Genomic DNA, 6,491 nt, shown 5'->3' with positions numbered 1-6,491 from the left:
GGGGCTCATTTTCAGCCCAGGAGTTTCATGCCCTAGCCCGGCCCACTTTACGGACTATATTAAAACAATGTAAGTATATAAGTCTGCAATAGCGCACCGTTCTCTACAGCAGGGCTCTTCAACTTTTTTTAAACCAAAGACTCCTTAACTGAAAGAGAGACAGATCAGGGACCCCCTACTATATATATTGTTTATAATGAAGTTGCATATTAAACTGGACCTACAATAACGTGTAGGGCGGCCTAAAGCCCATACCGTCTTAGTGCATAGAATGCTAAACTTTTAAAATAATTGTTGGCATGAGTTTATAAATCATCTTTAATGTTAAACATATGGAAAAACCTTTCAAAAATTAACAATAATGTGGAGCCCCCCCCTGCATTGACTCTGAGGACCCCCCTGTTGAAGATCCCTCCTCTACAGCCTTGTAATTCTGTGTATTTTTGTAAAATATCTTCATTTCCAATCCAGTGAAGATACAGTTAGTGTTGCTTCACAATGTAGATTTATTAGAACATCTTTACAACAACACAATGATGTCCAACAATATCAGAATCTATTTTCTGTGAAAATAAGTGTCCACGGATATCCAAACCCTAAAATGAAATAAAAGAATAAATAAAACATTTGTATAATATTTCATATAGCTTTCATCCTATTCCCTTTCAGTCGTGGGCTTTGTATATTTGCTATCCTAATTTTAATAATAAAAAGCACAATGGGTCACTAGTAACAATTGGTCATATAAAGTGATTATATTGTAACTAATCTGATTATGTTTTCTTGTTCATACACTGATCACCAGCTTACAGTAGATGAGCCTTCCACACTGACAGCAGCTATGAACACTACTGGCTCTGCTTCTGACCCTAAATCAATTTTTTTAAATGTCATAATTCTCAGCACAAATCTCTCTTTTTTACAAAGCTTTCTGATCAAGTCAAGTCAGTTTCATTAATGTAGTGTCGAATTATCTGGCATCGTTAATTATCCCAGGGCATTTTTCATATAGAGCAGGTCTACACCATACTCCTCATTAATATTAATTCTAGTTCTTAGAATTTTCACTCAGTGAGCAATCCTACCTGCCCAGTCTGGAGTTCTGGGCTCATGGCTGCTGCTTGGTACTGGGTCACAGTTAGCATCAAACTGGACTCGTGGCTGCAGCTGAAGAGCTACAAGAAACACTTTGATTCATAAACATGAACGCTGGTTTGCATGCAACGTTGTATTATGTTTCATAGTTTCACTTTTGCCAGACCCTCCTCCAAAGCGCGCTGACGTAAGTAAAGTCACTGTCTGCTTTAATAACCAACATTTAGAATCCCAATATCCACAAACATTATTTTTTTATATTAATGTTCCTACAGAGGAAACAACAATCACTTGATTCCTCTTTCTCTGAGGTCAAATTCCTCTTGGGTTGACTTTGTTCGCCACCCACAAATGAACTGCTTGTTTAAAGAAAATAATCAATAACTTAGAACTTTTGAACTTGCAGTGAGACCTGAAATCTGAGAGGAAATGTAAGACTATAATATACCCACAATGACCTGCTGTCAACTGTGGGGAAGTGCTGTTTTTAATCTCGGTGAAATGGTCCGAGGGCCACAAAGCCAAATTAATCATTGTACACTCAACATGGCAGCTCAGATGACAACCAGAGAGGGACTGCAGGGGAGGGAATATGGGGAAAACAGAGGCAAATATGGGGGAAAAGTCAACTTGGGAAATCAGTTTGGACGATCAGACACAGACTGGGTGAAGGTTGAGGTTGAGTTGAGGTCAGTGCCATCCGCAGGTATTTGTGTGCTGGCTGTCAAACAGCACGCACCACAAAACATTACACAGTTCCCTTTAATATGTCTAACACAGATGTGATTACTGTCATGGCCTGCGTGACTGTGTGGGGTCCCAGGGGCAGGAATCAGTTGTTGTACATTGTTATATTAATAATAATATGTAAGCGTATGATGTAATGCTATCGCTTATCATATATGGTCAGGTTATGTAGTATACCTTTCACAACAACATAATTTCTTAGGACCATTTCATATAACGTTAGCTAATGCACTTGGAAATAAATCTGTCTGTTACCTTATACTTCTCCAGATGTCCTCTTTATTTTCATTATCTTTATAATCTTTGTTTGTCAAAGATGACCCTATGTTGAGAGACCAAATGGATCAATATCCATATAGTTGTGTGACGGTATGAACAGAATGACATTGACGTTGGAGAAAATATGTTGATGGCATGAACAAAAGTCTATATTTTATTGGTTGACGAAATATGAAGGTTTCTGATTCGGTGTGGAAAGGCTCATAGAGACAGAAAATAGCCTATTTAATTTATTCATGGCCTATTTATTGAAGTTTGGTCTGAAATTTCTTATATACAGAAGGTCAAGTTTAAGTTTTATCGATATGCCAACTTTTCTACCTCTACCAAGTGTGCACACTTTTTTTTTATAAAGTCTAACCTGCCACACACACACACACACACACACACACACACACACACACACACACACACACACACACACACACACACACACACACACACACACACACACAGCCTATATATGACATGCTTCCATCCCTGAGGACACCTCTACTGATGTAACCCTAATCTTAAACCTTTGCTTTAACCTCGGCCTGATCCCAGTTTAACCTGAACCCTTTAGCAAAGTCCAAATCCTAAAACAAAAATGCCCAACAACAAAAGCCTCTCTACAACTGTAATACTGTCTCCTGCTTCTCGACAGAAGCAGAAGACATTACACACAGACAGAGGCCGGGACAGTGAGCCTTTGTTACTAACTGGCAGTGGTTGGCAGACGGAGGCAAGATCCCAATTATTGTTGGAATGAACAGCGGCTGTTGCTTTCAGTGAGGTGGCTGGGAGGCTTGTTAGCTTTCCAACGGCTGTAGGAGCTGGTCCTCTGGGAGCCTTGTTACCCCGTCAGCCGCCATCCTCCACACAGCCCCGCTGAATCAACTATTAGAATTAAAACCACTTAGCCAATATTACGCTCATCGTGTAGCTCAGTGAGTTGTACTTTGTGTATATATATTTTTTAATTTTCTGTTTACTCAGGTATGTGTGGACTGGTGTTCTGTACTGCGCTGTAATTGCATCACTCACACAGTTTGTAGGCTATAGTGTCCATTACAGGAATCAATTCAGACTGTGATTCGGACTGTGAGAATCCAACAGTCTGTATCTTGGATTGCATAAAGCTAATAAAGGAAAACAAAGAACTTGAAATGATGTTGTAAGAGTATGTTTCACCAGTCTCCCTGAAGGATTTATCCAACATTTGTGCATTTAAACAGTTAAATCACTTTTATCTCAGTGTGCCCAGTGCACAAATATGTCTAGGAGGTGTTTGACCTAGCTTAGCAGATAATTAATTCCAAAAAACTCCAAAACTGTCCTACATCATACTGGGATGCCTGTTCTGAATGAGGTCACTGTATAAATGTGAAATCTGTAGAATAATGCAGTCTGTCCAGTGCCAGGCCTCTGTGCATTTGCTACTGGGCCGCAAAGAAACAATGGGATTTTGCAACAACAAAAAAGCTGCAAAATTATTATATAACTTTTTTTATGGGCTATTTGTGTGGTAATGAACTTGAGGCAGTCTGGGCTGCTTGTTGCTTTGTTGACACGTGCACACAACAATATAGTGATTTCTACCAGTACATGAGGTAACAGGGTCTGTTATTACCACGTTTCAGCATTCAGCAGCTGTACATGCAATCTGTGTGAGGACTACCTGAGTGTTACTGAGAGCTCCCATTGCTAATGTAGTACGTAACCACAAGTTTAGTGTTTTAGCTGAGGTTTTTCTAACTGACTGCTGACGCCTCATATTAACTTTGGTGGAATTTTAAGATGAATTTTGTTCTGAACGAGGACAGTGAAGTTTGTCCCCCATCACTTACGTTGGACTTGTGTTACAAAAGGATCTTTTAACAGCCAATAAGAAGACAAGTAACTATGACAGCGACCACAAACTGTTTATCTGTACATATGGGCATGTGAGTTTTGTTTTAAGACAGACTTGGAAAAAAGTGAATCTGTCCTTTAAGGATTTTAACTTTTAACCTGCAATAACAGTTTTTTGTCCACTTGCAGCGGAAACAAGATATGAACACAGCACTGACGCACCATCATCCTGTTGATATGGCGAATGTGTTAGTATTTACACATCCAGCAGTCATCAGGAGTCTTTGTGTTTGTGTCCACCTGATGTATGTCAGTCCAATATTCTCTGTCGTGCTGTTTCTGGAGGGAAACATCTAAATGCTCCACTATGTTCACCAGCGGGTCTCTGACTGTGTCTGCTGTGTACACTGGCTTTTTACAGCTGAAAACATCTGCCTGCTGCTGCTGGAAATGACGGTAGTGGGAGTGCAGACAGGGCAGACTCCTTTCACATTGTTTTCACGCTGTCATTTAATACATTTTTATAAAAGATATCCATTGTAGCTGCTTAAAAGAATAACTTAACCCTCATGTTGTCCGCGGGTAAAATTTGACCCGTTTTCAAAGTTTCTGCATCAGAAATTTGGGTTTCTTTCAAGCAAATTGCCAAAACATAACACTGATGGTTCCATACAACACTCTTTGCAAGTAAAATTTAGGATCAGCTCACTACTTTCATTGAATTTTGGGTGTTTTATTACATTTTGTAGCATTTTAAAAAACAAAAAACTGTATCCTGACTAAACTTAGACAGTCTGTGATTATCCACTCAATTGTAACTATTTGTTGAAATTATTCATAATTTCAGCTTTTTTGAAAGTGACTATAAGTCACTTTCAGTTTGTGTTGATTCTAGCGGTTGTTTTTACCACACCTGCTGTTGTAAAGGTCTAGGAGTTAGCAAACGGGGAGGTCATGTAGTCACGATGAATATTTTGCTCAGACAGAAAATGATTTATTTACAATAAGAGAATAAGTTACAGATGCATTGTTGCATTTCAAGTGTTGCATACTTAGCCTGGATGTATCGTGAGCTAAACCAGGTATCACTGTCACTGTGTCACGAGCCAAAGCATTAAGAGATTGTTGTAGCAACCAACGTAGTAATAACTTAGATTAATATAGTGCATTATATGAAACCTGTGGATGTTTTACATTAGCACAGGGGGACAAGGGAAAAGAAAATAGTAGGCCAACACAAACACAGACAAAAAGTGCCCATATTATGAAAAAAAATCAAAAAGGAATAATGGGCATTGTAAAGTGATTTTATGAATGAAATGACATATTACATACCTGAGGGCCAATTCTGGGTGGGTTTGGAATCATTTACAATCCCGTAATTGTGTCCATCTGTTGAAAGCCCGACTGAGATTGACCCGTTGTCTTTCCTTTTCCCTTTCAGCTTTTAGTACTTTGTTTAATTTCCTTCTTTCCTGTGATGGTCCTGCCCCAGTATCAGCCATAACTACAGCAGATAACTTCTCAAATAAAATTAAAATACAAGTAGGCCTATATAAAGACATCTCCTGCTACCTTTTACCTGGCTGGATACTAACACAGGCTTTTCCGGTGTTACAGTGAAATCTGTGACCCGTCAGAATGTGTTACTGTAGCACCGTCTACCTGCCGAAATCATTCTGTGACTTTGTGGGAAAAATCAGACCTGGGCAGAGGCGTTAATAAAAACTATATAAAACTAGTGTTCTTTTCACTGTTAGTCTCGTTTACTGTTACAGGTCATTTATGATCATCAGATGGAACATTACACAGTTTCAGAAACATTTAAAAGTTACATGAAGTCACTTGAACATAAAAATGAGGTAGGCTATAATTTCTCATATGAGGTTTATTGACCATAACCTCCACAAAAAAGTTCAAAACTAGTGGTAATAAGTTAAAAAGAAAAGAAAAAAGTGCCAAAAAAAGCACCAAGAACCTTGAAAAAAGCATCTAAAAAAAGGGTTAATTTTCTAGTTTCACACGGGAGAACAAGAAGTTAGATGGTCAACGGGAAGACAACACAAGGGTTAACAGCTGAAATCTTGTTTTTGCTCAAATCCCATGGCTGAAATTCTCTCTGTGCTAGCTATGTAGAAGTGAACAGGGTTTGTCGGTACGCCATGGCGTCACTGTTGGGTGTGGTCACAGACGTAACAGAGAAGACTTCTGAACACAACCAGTGTCACTGCATGTGCAACACACTTTCAACCAGAGGAGGTCAGTGAAACACTGCTGTTGGGCTTCATCCCTAATCCCAACGGGCCTGTTTCAGTGAACTACCTCCCCATGTCCACCTTTATTCTGCTCACCTGTCCCATTAAACAAATGTGTCTGGTCTCAGCCACTACAGTGAACCCCAGAGAGACTGTGTCTGCTCTAATATGTTTCCATCCACTCGTCAATCAAATTATCTAAAGTTCCCTAAAAACATTCATGTGAGTAAAGCCGTTGAAAGTGTGTTTCCATCCAACGGCGTTAAAGCGATTAAAAACCTG

This window comes from Sander vitreus, chromosome 5, assembly GCF_031162955.1.
Source record: "Sander vitreus isolate 19-12246 chromosome 5, sanVit1, whole genome shotgun sequence".
Classification (NCBI taxonomy): Eukaryota; Metazoa; Chordata; class Actinopteri; order Perciformes; family Percidae; genus Sander; species Sander vitreus.
Note: the sequence above shows the minus strand (reverse complement) of the source record.